We start from the raw sequence: 21214 nt of genomic DNA, 5'->3' as shown, positions 1-21214 counted from the left end.
TTCCAATATGGCTCCCATCACCTGAAAGTCCTGTTTTTGTTCCTCTCTTTCTGAACCACACACACACACACACACACACACACACACACACACATATGCACAAACACAGCCAACTTGTGGTCAGCAGTTCGATCCAGTTTCTGCTCTCGGCCATCCGGAGTGGTTTCATCTCAATGCCATGTCCCCCCATGCAGTCAGAGTCAATCTGAGTGAAACAGCCACACATACAGTAGTTGTACACGAGCCTTCAGATTGAATATGTATAGTTTTTGCAGAGTTGAGCAATGTGGCTGCTCCACAAAATATTTTTAGCATGAAGTTTGGAGCTTTTTACTTTTTCATATAGTTAATTTGGTTGAAAAATGAAGAAGAAAAAAAGAAACAGGAAAGTGGAACAGTTTGTGTTTCTGACTATAAAAACTGGCAGTACAAATATGTAGGATTAAGACACAGAACTAAAAATAAAAGTTCTTCATTGCAGAAAAGATCAATTGATTTAATACAGTCAGTGTCCTCTGATACCAATGTATCTCCAAAACATCAACTTTTATGAGCTAAGGAGAACAGCTCTGCTTTTAGCTTTACGATGATGCATTTTTTGAATAATTTGCTCAAATGTTGTTTTTTTTGAGAAGAAACCTTGTACCAGTCACTTGTAATATAAACACGTTATGCTTCTTTTTGTCCACATATAACAACAAATAAACCATGCATATACACAATACAAAACTTAAACTGGGAACAGTTTCAACAGACTCATAACACAAAACCTCAAATCCGCTCGTACAAAGCTTAAACAACAACAGACATTCGGTGGATAAATCAGTAGGCTTTTGAATGTTATATGAAACATTGGACATTGAAAAAACATGACAAAGAAAGGGCAAAAGGGAACTATCAGCACAACTTGCAGACCAAGTCGTCTATTTAAGCCTCTAAAGGTTTAGAGGCTTAAATAGGCAACCAGACAGGCAGCAATAGCCAATCTGAGGGAGGGTTATCAGCAGAGGATGTCTTTCATCAAATCATCAACTAATTGGGTGTGGATATATAAACAATACATATATATATATACACACACACAAATATATGAACTCCTATTACAGTCCTTCTATAAAGTGAATTCTGAAATGTTGACTCGCTGATGAAATTTTTTATAAATTTGATTGCTGAATGATTCCTCCCCTTCTTTTTCTATTTGAACGTCTCTTTTTGATAATTGTCCTTATTTCTTATATCGGATCCAGTAACTATTGTTTTTTGTGGATATTTTGAGATACATCGTGTGTCTCATTTACAGCCTTTAGCCTTTATTGTCATTTCTCAGCATTTAGATACATTGAAATGAAATGTGTCCTCTGCATTTGATCCGTCCTATACACTGGGAGCAGTGGGCAGCTGTACTGGGCTCCCAGGGAAGCGACTTAGGGTTCAGTGTCTTGCTTAAGGACTCTTCGACACATGGACAGGGGGAGCTGGGGAATTGAACTGCCAACTCTGCGTTTAGTGGACGACCCGCTCTGCCTTCTGAGCTGCAGAAATCAGTGTTTTCATTAGTAATGGTCAGGTGTTTGTGATTTGATTCGCTTTCTGATTAGTTGTTGCTTCCTGCGGCTCAGTAAAGCTGTTGCTTCAGATCGTGATTTAATGCCTGTTGAAGGATTATGACAGAGACATGATTTACCGCCGACACTATGCACAAGTTCATGCACGAGCCCGAATGTTTCCAAAATGATTCAGAGTTGCCTATTTTTATTTATTCTTTGTGCATTTTTGAACATTACCAAAATAAAAAAGGGCTTTTATGAGACACCACAACCACATTTTTCTAATTTCTTTTCCCTATGATACTCTAAATTCTCCACTTACAAAACTAATGCCCGCCAGGTTTCTGTACCCTCACACGACAGGAACATTTCCAGAAACTTTTACCACCTCAGATTGATGCTGTCTTCAAATTTCCAAGTAACAGATGCTGTAGAAGAGACAAAACCTTCTCAGCAGACGAAAAAGCCATTGGTGGAAGAATGTGCACAAGGCTCGCTGCCTGACTTAACCAGCCATTTGTTTTTGCTATTGAGTTCATCTGGGCGCAGGAACTTTAAGTGATGTTTATATTTGTATTCCTCTGGCTCGGGGGAGCAGCTCTGAGTTTTAATGTGGGTGAAAAATGTGCCTCACTGTAAATCATTTCATATTCCAAGTCACGGACGAAACAACTGGAACTTGAGTCAGAGATGAGATGTGTTGTGATCCTGGGAAATGGTGCTTTGTAGTGTTATTCTTGCATGAATTACAGTGTATGGAAATCTATATCGTGAGCTATTTGGTCAACATATTTTTTCCAAAGCCTTTTTCAGCTGAACTGCAATGAATATACACATTGTATAGTTTTTTTTTAACGAGAAAAGCTAAATCCTGCATAAAAATGACATAAAGAAGAATGCAAGGTGCTAACCTTTTGTGTCAGAGCCATACACTTCTGGTTTCTACCACTGTTGGTGAGGTTATTGCACTGAACAGCAGTGCAGATTTCCCTATTTAGCTACCTGGGGCTAAAGCAATTCCACCGGAGCTGGTCCCTGAGCGGACGACTGGAATGAAAACAGGGCAGGATACCAACTCGAACGTACGGCCGCTGCAGGGTATCCAGCTCCGCTCCTGACCTGATATAACCTGCCTGCCTGCTTGAAGCTCCCCTGGGGCTTTCGCTGATGCTTCTCCACTGCTGCTGAACTCTGCCCGCATCCCACTTCACCCACTTACTCAGACCTCATTTCATCTTGTTATAAACACACAAACCGTGTGGAGGCCAGAGGAGAGCCACGGTACGGCTGTGAGGAAGGAGAAAGATGTTTGTTTGTGAGGGAGAAGAGTCCTGCGGGCACGCTAATGAAATCTCCAGAGGACTGTTAGATGTTTTGATTTAAAAGGCGGCAATCTATATTTACCGTAGTTTATTTGATTGTATGATCATTTCTATCTAGAGACTATACAGTAGCTTTCTTATACTGTAATAAACTGATTTTTAGTGAGCCAATGAATTCTTCTGCTACCTCTCTACAGTCAAGCACAGTCGACTAAATATTATGTTTTATTAATAAATGTACTGTATTTTATCCTATGTGTAAACACATGAAAAAGGTTTAATTCAATCACAATAACTGTGTAATTCTACTCTACTCTGTATGATAGTACTACTATATATATTTTAATATAATTAATATATTTTACCCAGTTAAAGTTTGATATGACTTTAGGATCCAAGTATACAGGATGTTACAGGATGATATACATAGCTACCAGAAGATACAATCATGTCCTCTGTCCTCTAAAACATGAAAAAAGGTAAATATGTTTACTTCTTTTTTTTTTAATAGCACCAAATCATAACAGAAGTTACCTCAGGGCACTTTTCACATAGAGCAGGTCCAGACCGTACTCTTGATTTTACAGAGGCCCAACATTCCCCCATGAGCAAGCACTTGGCGACAGCTGCAAGGAAAAACTCCCCTTTGACGGGAAGAAACCTCAAGCAGAACTGGGCTCTAGGTGGGCGGCCATCTGCCTTGACTGGTTGGGTTGCGAGAGAAAGAAGAAGGGAGGGGGAGAATGAAACACAGAGAAGCATAATAACAACAATAAGAACAATAGCAATAATAGAAATATGACTAATAGTAATAACAGCAGGCGTGGGCATCAAGCAGGATCATGGCAGCACAAGGGTCCACAACCATGAAGCTCATGATCCATAACCAGGCGGTCCATGACCCCGATCCATAGGAACCTGTGAGACGAGAAAGCACAAAAACTCCGGGGAAGAAGCCAAGTTAGTAACATGCATTAATGGTGCATGAATGTGTCCAGATGGAGAGGGAGAGGAGGAGAGAGGAGCTCAGTGCATTATGGGAAGTCCCTCGGCAGTCTAGGCCTATAGCAGCATAACTAGGGGCTGGTCCAAGGCAAACCTGGCCGGCCACTTGACTAGTTTTAAGCCAAAAAGTGAATTAAACAAACACCATATTTGTATTCCTGGCTCCTTTCTAGGAGAGTTAAGACTTTCATGTAGCAAATGAAAATGTACATAAAATATAATTTAACAGTTATGAAGCATCCAAAAATCTAAATAATTATAAAAATAAAAATAAAGAGACCTTATTTTGGGGTGTGTTGGGGGGCCTGGACTCATAACCTCAGTCTTTCTATCACCAAATTACAGATTGTAACTTACACAGTAAATAATATTGACTTGACTTCACTAGAGAAGTACATTCACTTGCAAACAGGTGGGTCTTTTGAGGTCAAATGTCAGTTGATGGCATTGCCGTCTGACAATCGGCACATCTGAGTTTTTGAAGTAAAAATAATTTGATCACAAACTGCAGCTGCTTCAGCCGAAAGAAAGAAAGAAAACAACAAAAACAAACAAAAACTGTAGAATGATTTAACCCTTAATGTTAATATTCTGATGCCTCACAGTGTCCCTTCATAACATCATTCATAATTACCTCATCGGCCATAAATGAATGGATGATTAATCCTTAATTAAGCTTTCAGAGAGCAGAGAGAGTGTATTCTTTAGGTTTTTAGGTTTATCCATGGAGAATAACATTCACAATTACATTATATTATGGTCCAATGTTACATAAAACAGGAGATCAACCATAATGATTTGAATTCATTTTATTGAATGTTAAGAATTTTTGAATACTCTCTAGGTATAAAAATGTGTATCAGCTGCACAGAAATAAAAAGTTGATATTCTGGGTCACTTTAAGAAAAGGTGAAGGGTGTTAAAGGTGTTTTTACTGCTCTCGGATGTAAAAATGGGTCAAATTTCACTTGAACAGTATAAAACGGTTTTAATGTCAAGAGAAACAGCCTCAAAATTCATGACAAGAAAATAAAATCCACCTTTACAGCAGATGTTTAATAGCAAAAGTCCTGTTTAATGACACGTTTAACCCTCGTACATACTGCATGAATCCCGTCTGTGTTTCTTTGTTGTTTTTTTTCTCCATCTTTTGATGTTTTTGATTGTATTTGCAATTTCTTTTTTGTATTACGAAGGACACTGTTGGCTTCCTTCCCATCCACAAATGGAGCCTAGCGTTGTTCAGGCTATTCACCTTTTTTCATAGCTGACATTTTGACGTGTCATAGCAGGAAAGGCACAGATGGAACTAATAACATTAACAATGGCTGTTTTTTTCCTGCTGTGACAAGTCAAAATGTCAGCTTTGTTTTTTGGAGGTTTTATTTTTTTGACCATGATGTTTTAAATGTGCAAACAGTTACACAAAGAGATACACTTGTGAGTTATGCAATGAATTACTGGTGACACACTGCACCTTGCCTTCACATCCATCTCATGAAGCAGGCGTTGTTGTTTGGACTAGCCGCTGGACAAGCCCATGTTATGTTTGTTTTGTTGGTCTGCTTGGCACATTGGAACAATAGAAAGTTTATCAGGAGAATTTCCTATTCTCATATTATGCAATTCTGAAACTGGAGGTGTGCCGAGGGGAGCCACAAATGGCCACGTCCTGTTATAATAACAAGTCTGGTGAGCCATTCTCTCACATATCACTGCCACTCTCTCCCCTGCCCTCGCCTGTTTTCAGCCTACAGGGGCGTTTACTGTATATCGCTGTCACACCGCGGGTGGATTTGTCTGTCATTTGGGATACAACATTCCCATTATAAAAATGACCTGATTTAGTTCAGAGCCATGAACATGATTTAAGTTTGTTGACCGCAGTCCTTTTTTTGTCCGAACCATAATTCATGTGGTAAAGTCTTTATTTTAACTTTCTCTCTCATCTCTGCATTCAAAACTGGTTTTGGTGTTCCCTTCTCCTCTTTCTCTTGGTTTTTGTTGTGAGGTGAGGACGGCCGTATTTCATGCTGACAGCTCTGTCGAGGTATGGTACAGCAATACCACCACGCCCTGCAGTTAGCTCAGTCCTACACAACAAAAGACCTCCGTTTAGGGATTATACTGTACAGGATGTAGTTGACTCTAAACAACAGGGCTAACCTTTCACTCTCCTTGTTTGTTTGCTGTAGTTCATCTCCAGTGAATAAACACAGGAGCAACTTGAGCTCTTTTATAACCGAGCTCCACGTCAATGGCTGAAGAAATTCAAAGAAATTCTTAAGGTAAAAGAGAGGACGTTTGCAGAAAACACAAAGTGCTGTTTGGATGATGTTTGCTGTTTGTGTAGGAATATTAGAATCTCCACAATCTAAAGAACAAATCTGCATTGTTGTGGACGTCAAGGGAATGACGACAACGTCAAACAAAGGTTTTCTTCTCTTCTCTTGTGATCCATTGAGTGATGAACGTTCAGACTCATGACTCTGGCACACAGCTTAAATTGTTTGTTGCTCTGCCATCTAACAAGCCCTCAAAAGGACGGCGTCCATTGAAATGGGAAAATTTCAGCTGTTTTCAACACAACTAGTGTCGAACTTTAAAATTTCTCACATACTGAGTCCTTGTCTGTGTTGGTCAAAAATATCACATGACTGGTTGTGTTTCTATGTTAAAAAAACAAACACAAAAAAAAGCTCCTCTTTAGCTCTTAGGATTATTGAGGTAATTGGAACCATTTGATAAAATGAATCAGATTACAAATTAAATGCAAATTTTATTTAAGAGGACAGCTTTGTTATGGGTTTAAAAAATTAAGTAGGGCGCATTAGAACAGACTTCACAGCTTGCTAAAGTTAGCCGGGTTAAGACTGACGTTATCATTCATATCATAATTTTCTTATTGTCAACAAATTCCATAAAAAGACCAAAATCAATCCTCATACCTAAAGCCCATTTGTTCCTACTAAAGATATAAATATGGCTACAAACATCTACTGTAGTTTCATGAGGAAAAAAAGGCTAAATAATTAAAACGGCCGGACGCTGTAGCAAACGATTCTCATTCATACATTTATTATTTTCTGCTCTGGATCACAACACATTTGGTGCTCTGAGTTTTAATGGCAGTATGACTGTGTATGTGAGACTGACTGATTTGTTTTTAGTAGTTCTGTAGTACAGAGGAATAAGCTACTCTACCTGTACATGAGGCTTCAGCTACACAGACAACATATCATAGAAGGATCATTTCATTTTATGTTTTGGTCTTTTAATGAGGTTTGTTCACAATGAGAAAAATATAACAAATCCTTTATTTTGCTATTTGAAGCTTTCTCATTCTTTGAAAGCTTTTATGAAAATGTATTTGACACACACACATACCAGCGTAGCGCTCATTAGTCATTCCTGGATCTTGTGATATCAAACCACAGACGTTCAGTCAACCTCATCAAATATGTAAGTGGACTTACAGCAGTGAGGGGTGAACTCTTCTCTAATGCTACTGGTTTTAACTTGTTTGAGGCTATAGCAGAGGCTTTTGAACTGAACCTCAGGGAAATCCAGGATCTTCACTTCCAGGAACAGGGGTCACAGACAATCCTTGATCCAGTAAGGAATTTAATTGAAAGTGTGTGTCTATTACTATGGCAGCCAGCCTCCAGCCTCTGAGCCCTCTTTAACTCAGTGAAAACTCTCATTCAGCATTTCTTTCATCTTTCTGAAAAACCGAAGCATGTTCCTGGAGTTTACTTTCCATTTTCTAAGACAAATCAGTCCCGCTACAGTACTTGCTATCAGAAATGAAACATGTGTGACTTAGTAGTTAAACAACCAATCAACAGCTCCCATGGAAACTTAACTTGGAGTTTCAGCTCGTTTCTGCAAATACTTCCATCTGCATTAAAATGCCAAAACATAATTATTCTCTTACATGTACAGGCGACAGATGAGCAAGTCAGTGACAGAAAGAGGAAGGTGATAAATGGCTACATTTAACTCTAAGCAAGCTATCAAAGTAGACAATTAGGAGAATAACACTCACATGAAGCCGTCCACCATTGTTGTTATTGTCGTTGTGTTTAATCTTCGTCCTCTTCCAGTGAAACGCCATTCAAAAACAATGTGATGCTGCGCTATCTGTCACTATCTGTTATGTCACTGATATCACAGCATTTCTACAAAACTCCATTTTCTGTTTTGGAAAAGCTGAGTTTTCAGGGGAGAAAAACATTTTAGCCTGGACTGAAGGCCAAAACGGAAAGAAAAAGATAAGATACGAATTTAGCCAGTTTATAAACCAGCTACATTTGTAAACCATGTCCGGTTTTGGTACTTCTGTTATCGTAACAGAAGTTCATTCCTCTCTGTCCTGCTGTTATTACAGTCATGTCTGAACTGACCTCGAGCCCTCGACTCACCCACGGACACACATCTGTCCAGCCGTTCATCTGTGATGGTCTAGTGCAGCCGTTCTCAACCAGCCTCAGCCCTTATTTTTATATCTAAATGTGCTCAAGAATTCACATAAATAAAAAAATGCATAATTTCAGTGACCAGTTACGTTTGAATATCCAATCACTACACATCATTAGGTAGAGACAAACGTGTTTTGCCACTGTTAGCTAGCTAGCTTTCTCTGTGGATCCTGCCTCAGAAGACATGTCTGTATCCACTGTGTTGGGAAATGAACTGATGAACTACTAGCAGACAGCAGCCTGAAGCTTCAGCTCACACAAGTTGACCTTGCTTCATTCTGGATGCTTGGCTGCCAGTCAATATCCCTCTCTGTCAAATTTCTGTTGTTTTTCACCACCACCTATTTATGTGAGTCAGGGGTTTCCATTGTGACTGTCACAAAATCAAAGACAAAGAACAAACTGAAAGCAACTTGGAAAGCTACTCTGCGTGTCAGCCTCTCATCCATCTCACCACGACTTGATCTCATTATTTCCGAGAATCAAGACCAAGTGTCTCACTGAGGGTAAGCAGAATATTTATTTTGGTCATTGCAGCTGATAGTGGCATCACTCATATTTACAGCCCAGTTTTTTTTGTCACGTTACATTAATTTTTTTCATTTATTTGGGAAGGTGGTCCTCGGAAATTTTTTAACAATCAGAAGTGGACCTTAAGTTACAAAACCCCTGGTCTAGGGTTTATGGGAACTGCTGTTTGTCAAAAGCCGTGAAAAAAAAAACAGAAATATGGAATAAACAGGTGTAAATAAATGATGTTAGATTACCATCTTTGTTTAAACATATGGACTGAACAACTTAACATCCTGTTGAGAAATGATGTGAACAAGGGCTGGATTTTTTACTATTTACAGTACTACAAATGTGGGTTTCACTTCTCTATGGCAAGTTAACTTTTCTTTCACTGCAGCTGTTGTTGGGTCACTTGAATTCATGTTTTCCTCTTTCATGCATGCAAATCAGAAAACGACACAAAAAGGCAGCAAGAGCACATTTCTATTGTTTTACGAGACAAAGATGCCCTTTGTGTACAGCCACTTTTAGTTCACGACATCACAAAGATAAAACCACCTTTTGTTTTATGTCTGCTCAGCCCATTTCATCACATCAAATCCAAGAGACAAGCTACACAAGCAGAGAAGTGGGTCATGGCAGCTGTTTCCCAACCAGACGAGCCCCTCTCGGCAAAGCCCAGCCAGACTTCAGTCCCACCGGCACGACAACCTCAAGCCTTTTCCACTGCTGCTACATTTGGGTTAGAGCTCCGAGGATATGATGTCTTTGAAACCTATTCTCTATCTTGTCATGGAAATGGGGAAAAATCAATGAAATATTGGTCAGAGCTTTAACAGGAGGGAGCAGAGCAGAGTGTGTGGAGGCCTGCGAGGATTCATACCTGCTCCCCTGCTGTTCTCACATCCGTCTCTGCAGAACAGAAGAACAGATGCAGCTTTGTTTTACTGAGCTGTCAGGATGTCAGAAAATTTTCTGTTCTTCACTTATCGACTGTTTACTCCTGCCTACATTCAGTTTACAGTTCTCACAATCTGTTACCATACGTAATAACTTTAGTTTGTCATCATTTTTTAAAGTGCAAATTTTACAGTGTGAAACCAAGCTTGAAATTAACTTCTGCAACAAACAAAGATACCCAAAATTTCACCCCACATTCTGGCAGTGATTCTCTTTCCTTTGTGTGGGTAGCAGTTGACTGACAGCAACCAGTGTGAAACATAATGAAGTGCGCTGATACAACAATGCAACTTGAGCACAATGACATGAGACGATAACAGAGGAACCAAATGAAGGCTTTATGGTTATTGTGATGAAATGACTTGCTCATATACTCTGGCTCTGGCTTTGGAATTGGTTTTTTATTATTGTGGTTGGTAAATATTAGGGCTGCAGCTAAGTGTTATTGTCATTATCGGTTGATCTGCTGATAATCTGTTCTATAAAATGTCAGAACGTAGAAAAACACCCATCAAAAAGTTGCTGGATGACATCAGATGACATCATCAAATGTCTTTTTTTGTCTGAGAAACAGTATAAAACCCAAAGATAATCATTTTATTATCACACGAAACAAAGAAAAAGCAGAAAATCATCACATTTTAGAAGCCGGACTCAGGAAATGTTGAAATGAGTAATTGATTATCACAATTGTTGACGATTAATTTTCGATTTACGATTAACTAGTCATTTCAGCTCCACTTCGGAAAACTTGTGGTTTTGGTTTTTTAATTGGATTTGTTGACAAAAGGAAAAGCATCAAATATCATCAGACCTATCTGTTTATTCTTGTGATAATCATAAGTTTACAATGTAAAACAGACAAATGCAACAAATCATCACATTTGAGACGGTCGTAGTGAGGAATGTTTTGCATTTTTGCTCAAAAATGACCCAAAAATTGATTATCAAAATAGTTGCTGATTAAATTTCAGTTGACTAATCAATTAATTAGTAATTACATCATTTCATTTAATATGAACTTATTGAAGAGAGTAAAAAAGTTCTCTGTGCTAGCTAGCAAGCAAACTCTTTAGCTTTACTGTATCACTAAAGGGACATTGTTCAGTTTGCTCTTTTGTGAAGCAATTACTCTCACAGAGGGTTAAATATGTAAGTGAATGGTGCAGCACAGCTAATAGGCTACATTAGCTTCCTTAATTGAAATTCACGTGTCAAAATTTAACTCAATAATAATAATAGAGGCTCAAACTTAAAAATAAATGAACCAGATTTATTGGGAGAATGCAGGTGGAGTTTCACTCTGACTCGCAATAATGGCAATTAATTGGATTTATTCTGGACACATGGCCTGTACATATGTGTGTGTGAACCATTGTATATATACTGGGAAACCCCTTCAGCCTCAGGCTTACAGCTGAGGTCACTGACCCTGTATGTCTGATGCACAGTCGCCGTCCCAGACAACGTGAAGAGCACCCGGGGGACAGCTGAGGTTAACAAAAACGTTTTCACTGTCAACAAACTGAAGGCTGACGCCTTCATGCTGTGGCTTCTTGAAGCAACATACAGGTGATTTGAACACTGACCAAAACAGTTCATCCAATCTGGCTAAATTGTTTGATGATGCAACATAGTGTTACATCAGAGTCCTTCCTCTGGATAATGATGATAAATCATCTCTCTGTTATGGACTAAAGCCCCATTTCAAGGTCACACGCATGCAGAAGAGCAGCTGTCTGTTTCGGACTTACCTGTGGCGCCTCTCCATGTTATTTAGGAAACACCAAGAGTTTGTTTCAGTGTAAACTGCGGGTGTACAGTTTCTGTCCAGCTACAGAAGTTTGATTATCCAGATCCTCAAATGACCTTAGCCTTTAGATCTGATAAAGAGGAGAAAAAAAAGTGTTTTGTTAGTGTGTCAGCCATTAATGTCACAAATATATCAGTTTAGAGTTTGAGATTAAGAAACCAGATACTTGTTTTCATTAAAATGTTAATTTATTGACATTAATTTGTGTGCAAAACAGTTAAATTGTACTTAAAGGTGGAAAGTACAGCACATATAGTTTACCCTGAAAAAGGTGGCATATTAATCACTCAAAATTCTTAGTAATTTTTGAAACAATGGATCCTGGATTGTATACAGAGGCAGACAAAAGCTGGCGTCTCATTTCTTGTCAGCAATTCTCAGTTTTGCCAGCTGAAAAGACTGTTGCTGGTGGATTAAACAGCCATATAGCTAGCTAGCTATTTAAGCTAATGTTGTACTTGGATGTTTCCAGCTGACTCCAATCACTTGTATGCTTAGGAAAAATGCAAAATCATACTGTTATTTTTTCTTCTAACACAACCCTTTGGCTTGTTAGCTTTTATGCTTGTTTCAGTTGCAGTTTTAAGGTACTAGCTGGAGTGTAAACTGCTGCTAATGTTAGCCTAATCTCAGCATCCAGAACTGGCCTCCACACAGTGGGGAAATACTACACCGTGGATATGCTAGTTGTGAACGGGCTTTTATTATAAACTTAGTAGCCAAACATGCTCACGTTTGCAGCTTGCTCTCAGAAAACGTGCACAAATACAGACGAAATGAACACAGAGTACAGACAGAATACGTATTTAATGTTGAGCACTAATGAGCCTTCACTGAGCACACGAACAGACTGTTTAATCAGTTATTCACAGTTTTGCTCTTGTACTTTGGGTTTTTGAAAGACTAAAAAAAGACACTTTCCAAACTCTTTAAATGGCGGGTTTAGTGAAAAGTTAATAGGTTGGTTAAAGTTTCTTAATTCAAATCTAAACACAAAGGCCGCAGTACAATACTGCTTTCCTGGCCATCATCTGAGCTTTAATGTCTATACACAGGAATGTGCTTCATTTACTGGTTGGTTTTACTGCAGAACAAAACCGAAGAATAAGCAGTTGGTTTTGTGTTTGACCTCTTTGTCACATAAGAAAAGCCCATAGAATTAGCGCAATAAGATGTATTAACAAGCTTGTTTCCCATGTACTCCTCTGCCCTCTCAGCAGCCCATTAGCAGGAGCAAGCAGCGCTTAAAGAGGGAAACCAAGAATCCTTATGTTCATCCAGCGTGAGTTCATGCTGGAAACCAGTAGCTTCTGATAGTAATCCATGGCATGGCTTTATGCCTGGTGGTGGGAGTGTGTGGTATCATTGTTTTTGTAGGAGGAAGGAATTATGGTGCAGTGCCCTGCTGCTTAATTGAGGCCTCTGAGTTTTTGATTTGTAGGTATAATATCCAACAGATTTAACTGCATACTTACTGTGCTGCTTAACTTTCAAGTCATCGTCAAGATGAGCTGATTTACTAATTATGATTAAGATTAGCTTTGGTTTTAGTCTATCAGAAGCTACAAACAAATGCTGGTTGATGGCTGATTCAAGGAAGAGTTATATAGTCAGCACTATGGCAGGAGAGTGAAAAAAGTAAGATATCTAACCCTGACCCTGTTGTAAAAATAATCCATGTACAACGCAGTGGTGCCTTGAGCTAAAAACTAACATCAGCATACTAACATTTGCTAATAAGCAATAAACACAATGAGGCTAATGGGATTGTTAGTTATTAAAATTCATCCTGAGGGGGACATGGATGCCCGTACCATATTTTATGGCAGTACATCCAATATTATAGCTATTGAGACATCTATTTTAAAACCACAAAAGTGAACGTCATGATTGCACAAGAAGAAAAGTAAGGGGATCACCAAAGTCAGTAGTATTCATCCTCTGTGCGTCATGGATATCTGTACCAAATTTCGTGGCAGTTCATCAAATAGTTGAGATATTTCAGTCTGGATGAAAATGGTGGACCGTAGAGCCATGCATAGCTAAACTATGCCTCAAAGGGGGGTGGGTGTTAACGGGTTAAGCAATAGGTTGACTCCACAATAGAGACAGTGTCTATTGAGCCTTTCTCTGAAAATACACTCTCTGATCTGTGACAGTAACTCACTCTACATAGCAAAGCAGCCAGTCACAGGATGAGTCTGGCACAGTGGTGTTAAAAATTCACTTCCAGAAATCCGTTTCCTCAACACGTCTTGTTTCTGTACTGGCATCTGGTGTTACAGTTGCTAACACCTGTTAATGTAAGTATAAGCACACACTCACACATTCAAAAAAAAAACAAAAAAAAAAACCCACATACGCAGGCCCTGTGAGTCTGCAGCTCCACTGGAAAATAAAACATCCCCATTGTGCTGAAACATAAGATTCCTACTTTATATCAAGAACCAGACTTCTGGTGTTGTGCCAGAGGGCCTCATTAGGTCCCACTTGACTGAACAAACAGCAAAGCAGAGGTTGTAAATCCCCCAAAATGCAACGTCAGCATTGATGTGGTGGGAAATAAAAAGATGGTTTAAATTATTAGTCCCAGTTCTGATCATCAAAAATGACTATTCAAATATAAAACAAACAACCCATAATATTTTCAGAGTTGCTATTGCTGTCTAATTTAAACAACAGTGACGGCAGGTAAGTTTGGTTCAGCTGGTGCTACATCACTGAATGTAGGTTTAACTATTAAACAAAGACCTTCTTAGCACAAACACATGTCTTGCAGAAGAACTGAGCTTGTCTCAGGTGAAAAAAAATATTTCTGTTGCGGTTTCTCTCTGTTAAGTTATATGAGCCGCAATCCTGTTCAACTAAGCTGAGGTTGACTGTGAGGGACTCAGCGCAGTGCTCGTTTTGAGGCTGAAATGTCTGATGGTAAAAACACCTGTTGAGCCGTGACGGGCTGAGCTGAACTCAGCTGAACTGAGATGAAGGCCAGCTGTGTGTCAAACAAGAAATCCATCCACTTGAGTCCATGTTAACTGGCTTTTGTTGTACTTAGTGGTCTCCACATTACTTTATTTAAGAACGAAAGAGATCCTATTTAGTATGATTTGATTTTTTTTATTTTTTATGAATTACTTGATGGTTACACAGTATTTTGAAGCTTTCATTTATTTATTTATTCACATGCTAATATTTAGCTGTTGTCCCTTGGCCAGATGTTAGATTATCCATTAAAACAACAATAAAACAAACAGTATGAACAATTAAAACAGAGAAAAAAACAGGCAAAAACATGAAACAGCTGTAGAGAGTGAAGTGGGAGACATGCAAAGTATGAGAATGCAAGCAATGAATACTAAACAATGTTAAGCAGATAATCAAGCAGTTAAAGCTGTAATCATATAACATTACACAAGACAGAAGTGAAACAACATGAAACATCAGAACAGAAGAAAACAGGCAACAAGATGAAGCAGCTGCACAGAGGATAAAAAGCTAGAGAGGGGTTGAGGCAAGCAACATGGAAAATGTGTACAATGCAAGCAATTAACACGAAACAATGTGAAGCAGACAATCAGCACAAGCAGTTAAAAACGACTTACTGCTTTCGACTGTCAGTAAACAAATTACTACATAAACAGGGGGGGAAAGTAAGCTTTTTGCTAACCCATAGCAGATGGGAAATATACATACAGTATATGGAGTGCGAACCAAGAGAAGAAAACAATGGCATCTAGAAACAAGCTGGAGCACAGCAGGGAGAGTAAGAGCAAAAGGAAAAACAGCCGAAGGAGAAATAAAGACGATAAATACTCTTAAGTATAGCATGATGAAGCCATAATCAGTCTGAAGAGAGTACAAAGGATTGCCGATCACTACTTATAACTCAAAATTGACTTTCAGCACGTAATTTGGAACAAAAGCTCCGCACTTTTTCAGCTCTTCAACAATGAAGGTTGCTTGTTAGTGTTATGAGTTATTTTTTAAATTTATGACTCTTATTTAGCTTTACTCAAGTTTGATGTAGTTTTTATTGAGCATAAATGTTAATTTGTGACCAAATAGTAGTTTGACAAAAAAAACTGTTGAAAGCTTTTTCTGGAGCTTTCAACCACATCTCACAATCCTCCTCAGCAGATGGAGATTGCTCAGTTGTTACTTGGTAAGGTCATGTGATGACAGTTGAACTATCTCCATGACAACTGAACTGAAGTTCCATCCTCTCATCCATCACTGCAGTTGAAAGCTCTAGAGAAAGCTGGTAAAGAGACCAAATATCTTTGGTTGTATTTGTGTTTATTCACATTTTTTGACTTAAAAAACTGTCATTTCTGGGAAAATTTAATGTGCAAAAAAAAAAAAAAATTAATTTACCATACTAAAGATCATATCATATCTGCTGTGACTATAATGACCAAATTTAACAGATCATTGCCAAAAACATTTTCTGTTGAGCGAAAAAATTCAATGTTGGCACATACAGTATAGCAGATGTTTTCACGGTCAAATACATACAGTATGTTGACATTTGCTTCAAAAATCCAGTATCAGATTAGAGTTAATTATCATACCATGATAAATACATATTCACTGCACGTATCTATTGGATCTCTGCTTTAATTAGCAGGATTACCTCTCACGCTTCCAAAAAGTGAGGCCTGCGAGGAATAGACAGGTTGGTAAAGGTCATGGATTAAACCACCTGAGCTCCTAAAGCTGCAGCTCCTCCGGCAGCACCTACAGTACAGAGCTGACAAGCCTGAACCTGGCGTAGCCCTTTCAGGTAAACTCCCGCGTCTGACGTGAGAGCTGAAAAATGATCTCCCTGCGTGCTCCAATCCCTTCGGCCTGAATTGAGGAGTGAGGTGGTGTCCGGTTTCCAGTGTTTCATGCAGGACAGAACGTACCAAAGCCTCTCTGCTCTGAGGTTCTGTGGGAAAACAGGGAACAAAATGCAAGAGCCTCACCCCCAGTGAAGAGTGTAACCTGAGAGTTAAACACTTAAAGCACAAGAGGTATCAGGTATTCCCACACCTTGTTAAAAAAAATGTCCTTAGGGATAGTAGTGGGGTCACAATGAATAAGCATGACATATGCCACTGTGCAGTTAATGAGATGTTGACTCATGTAGCCAAAAGACAAAAAGGTGGTTGTTCAGGTGGTGAGTCCAATGACTAATGACTGATGTAATAATGAAACATAGGGAGAATTAAAGCTATTAGGCCTCATGACACGCAATAACTAGATTCCTATTTACACCTCTGGCTTCAAACTGCAGGAAAACAGAAGGAGAGGTGCTCTTAAAGGGGACATATAATGCCTTTTCTGGTTTTCTGTCATTTTTATACTGTTATGATGTCGGATATCTATGTTAAACATGGTCAAAGTTCCAAAACTTTGCTAAGGTTGTTCCATGGGCTGTTTGCAGTGTCCACAAACATGTACACACAGTATGTATTTGAGAAGTTGATGTTTTGGGTAAAGTTAAAGAAAAAGTGGTGAAATCCTACTGCTGTAGGTTGTTTCACGGTTCGTTGACGTAGCCTCCAGAGTGGCAGGAAGTTGGCCAGTATCAGTATAAATATGGAGTTTTTTGAACCGTAAAAAAGAGCCCCAGAATAAAAATATAGACCTGGAAATGTGTCCTCTTTAACCCATTATGACCTCAGGTTCCCTCTAAAAAAAACCATTCTAAAACCTAAGGCATTGTTTGAAAATAACCTCCTAAAACCTGAGGCTAAGACAGGCTAAGAGTGCTGAAACAAACAAACAAACAAAATTGCATCCCATAATGCATTTTGCGTTCCCCACATATATTTCAGTGAATCACAATGCATTTCATCAGTCATGTGTCTTGAAAACGATGACAGGAAAATGCGCTCACGTTGCTTCCAGCTATAAAGGGAGAGGCACGCAAATGTTGCACCCAGTCTCAAAGGGATATATATACAAATATTAAAAAATGTGTTAAATTACTCTTGAATGACACTACACGACTTCAAACATGTTTACCTGTTGCTGTCCAGCCGTCTGCAGGTTAGCATGACTGAATCCTGGTGTGTGAGAGGCAGCACAGGTACGCAGTTTAAGTTGAAGCATGCAACTAACCCTGCTTTAAAAATCACGCTTACCCCCGAACCCCGCAGGCTCCCTGACCCCTGACCTCTGCACTCAACACCTATCTCACAGACAGCTCGGCTTCCGGACAGTCCCCGGGGATTCGTCCGCAGACAGACCGACAGCACAACATGTTCTCAGAGCTGCCGAGGGACTGTAAAGCAAACGTGAGCTGACAGCGCTGCATGGGGAGAGTTTTTGTTTTAAGGGAATGTGTCCTGTTAAGAAAAAACACATTACATACGTTCTTTCTGTGCCTCAGGACAGTTCAGTCAATACTTGTGAACATGCACCAGTCTGAAAGCTGGATACTACACACCTAACCCTTGCGCCGATGTCACTCAGATGTAAAATCTGGCACAACCATGTTGATGATGACTGGAGTGCTAAGCTTGTTTACTCATGAGGTTTTTGTTTTTCCAGGTCGTGCACCCAAATGAAGTTTAAATTCTGGTTTCTGATGTGTCCCACTGAGAAGTTCAGCAGGGTAAAGTCGTAAGAGATTGATGGAACTGTTTCTTGATGCACTAGCTGCCCTTTTCCTTTATGAGTTCTCGAATCAAAGGTCAACTTTTTAACAAGCTGATTGGATAAACAGTTTTTTTGTGTTTTGTTACATTTACTTGAAGCTACAAATCCTGTCAACATATTTAAGATGGGGATATACCAGTATCTTCTTTTAAAATAATAGCTGGGGGGGACTTAATTTGTTTACTTCCTAAGAGTTAGATAAGATTGATACCACTCTCATGTCTGTATGTTTAAGGGGCCTGAATACTCCGTCAGAACTCCTTGTGAGATGGTCGAATAGCTTCGGAAAACTACATCATACAAACTAGTTCTGATCATAAACTGACCTCAAGTATGGAGCTGGATCCAGGAGATAATTAGCCCAGCTTAGCATAATGATTGGAAGCAAGAGCCACCTACTTGCATCTCTGAAGCTTACTTATTAAAATAGTGTACCTTATTTTTTAAAATCATACATGAACAGTTATGTAAAAACAGCAATTTGTGGATTTAGAGGGAGTTACATGCTGTAACTATTTCTACAATATAGTAGCCTAAGTGTTCAAAAGTAAATATTCTCAAGAAAGGGAGTGTTAAGTAGTGATAGTAGAGAAATGACAGGTTTAGATGGATGGAGCAACAAAGGTCCCTGGACAGATTTAAACAAAGGATCCGACCCAAGAACAAGTGAATCGAGATCCGACCGTGTCCAACCTGGACTAGCACAAGGAAATATGTTGTGTTTTTTTTTTATATTTGGCAGAAGGAGCTTCTTCAGGACCATCTTCCTGTGTTTATGTTCTTGGTCCCGCCCCAGACACATATCTGACCAATGAGCGGTGTGAACGTTCTCACGTGGCTGGCTGTGACGCATTTTGGTTCGCTTGGAATTTTCTCTGTGTGAAAATAAACCAAACCAAACAGAAAAACGCACCAAGTTTACCAACTCATCCACCGAGTTGGACCAGAGCAAAGAGACAGTTTTGTATCATCACCTCACAACTGCACACTGTTTCTATGGTTGATTCTCCCTTCCTATAACTATGCAGACATGTGTTACCTCATCATCCAGCCTTTGGTTCAGCACTCACAGACTGCCACTTACTCCAGCAGACATTACATATGTGCAGTTTATCATTTGACAGAAGACTAGCCAGTACTTCACTAGATTTAGTAGGTCTAGGTTTAGTCATTGGGGATTTAACATGGAGCAGGATGTGCATGGAAACCAGTGAGCCCTGTGGGGTAATTGATGGAAATATTCAGTGTTGGAGGAGTGTCAGAAACGTCAGGAAGAGAAAAATGATTATTGAGAGGCTCATGTCTGTGTTATTTCCATCTGTGTTGTGGTTCATCCAACAAAAAGCTCTCTTTAAATACTGGCATGATCTAACACACCTGGTATTTAGCAGCAAGAATAATTAAAGGGGACCTATTATGCTCATTTCCAGCTCTATATTTTTATTCTGGAACTCCACTAGAGTAGCTTTGCATGATTCACAGTTCAAAACGCTCCTTACCCACTCACTTATACTGGCCCTTTATGCAGTTCAACCTCTGTCTCTTAACATGCAGTCTTAGCTCCTGTCTCTTTAAGGCCCCCGTCCCGATGAGCTCACTCTGTTCTGATTGGCCAGCTTTCAGGAAGCCTGCTGAGGAACAGCCATATCAGAGTTGTGTTAAGTTACCACCGATGAAAACCCAACATTTCCTGCTTTACTGCTTCATATTAAAAGCTTTTAAATGACTAAATAACTGGAGACTTTTACTGTGAAGAATTTGCTGGAAATTAGTGCATCATGTATGCTTCATACTGAACACTGTCCTGTTCAATAAATTAAATAATAAAAAAAAAAAAAGAGCTTTGTTCGCAGTGCTAAAATCTGGTCAACACAACAAGATATGGAGAAATTTGGAGCTATTTGTTCATTTGGATCAGTTAGAAATAATGCAGGGAAGAACAGTACAAGCAGAAACAGCCACAGTGATGATGATGTTTGATGAAAAGCTGCAGACGACCAGCACAACCTCCAACACGTAAACTACTTATTTTACTTTGCCATGCTGTGTAATGGGAAAACGCTCACAGCGTGGCAGCTCGACTCGAGTCGTGGCTCAGCGCGACTACCCCCAAAAGAAATGGAAAAATGCCATAATGTTAGCAGAGCGGAGCAGTGAACTTGCGCGCTGTGTGTGGAGCAGATGACCATATAAAGAAATCCGTCACGAGCCGTAGTCAGTTTGGGCTGAAAGTAGAAAAAACTGTTGTAAATACATACCTCAGTATTTGACACTTTGGTCACTTTTAACATGAATATACAACATTGTAACATTATATGACTGAAAGTAAGGGAAAGCATAATATGTCCCCTTTAATTATTAGTCAGTCTGGTGGTGGGAAGAAAAAGGAAGAAGAGACAAACAGAGCAGCGGTCTGTTGATTCACATCACTTCTCGTTTCCTTGGGTGGAGACAGAGAGCTTGTTGACCATTAAGACCACCCACGGGCTTGTGTCATCACAGCGGCTGCTCTGAGAGGATTATCTCAGCTCCCTGATGTGTGTTTGTGTGTGTGTGTGTGTGTGGGAGAGAAGAGTCAGACAGAGAAAAAGAAAGAGAAAGAAAGAGAGAGAGAGAGAGAGGGATGTGGTCAGACTGATAGCGGAGACAGAAAATGACAAAGTGTGAATGCATGTGTCTGTCATCATTGGCTGGTTTAATCCTCCCGAAAGACGCGGGGGGTCTTATATGTCCTACTAATTCCCAAACCAGCATTGGAAAAAGTTATTAATATCCAATATTTCATGTTGATATTCAATATATTTGAATATGCCAAACCATAGCTCTACTATAATAGCTATAGGTCATAGTGGTCAATTAATGTGCATTTTTGAAGACCAATAATATATTTAAAAGGGTCTATTTTCATACATGTACAGAAAAGGA

At 39.3% G+C, this 21214-nt stretch overlaps 1 long non-coding RNA gene across 2 annotated transcripts; it reads right to left on the bottom strand.

Annotated features, from left to right (window-relative positions):
• Positions 1 to 9562: 9562 nt before the first annotated feature.
• LOC121912534 lies at positions 9563 to 12275 on the bottom strand. 2 transcript variants are annotated; one of them, XR_006100081.1, is made up of 4 exons: positions 11903 to 12275; positions 11583 to 11711; positions 9752 to 9780; positions 9563 to 9654 (listed from the first exon to the last, which is right to left on the bottom strand). It is a non-coding gene; the product is annotated as an uncharacterized LOC121912534 (long non-coding RNA). The 2 variants fall into 2 exon arrangements; XR_006100082.1 differs by having other exon boundaries at positions 12159 to 12275.
• Positions 12276 to 21214: the final 8939 nt, after the last annotated feature.

The sequence above is a fragment of the Thunnus maccoyii genome, chromosome 15, assembly GCF_910596095.1.
Source record: "Thunnus maccoyii chromosome 15, fThuMac1.1, whole genome shotgun sequence".
In the NCBI taxonomy this organism is placed as follows: domain Eukaryota; kingdom Metazoa; phylum Chordata; class Actinopteri; order Scombriformes; family Scombridae; genus Thunnus; species Thunnus maccoyii.
This window is presented reverse-complemented; position numbering and strand designations above follow the sequence as displayed.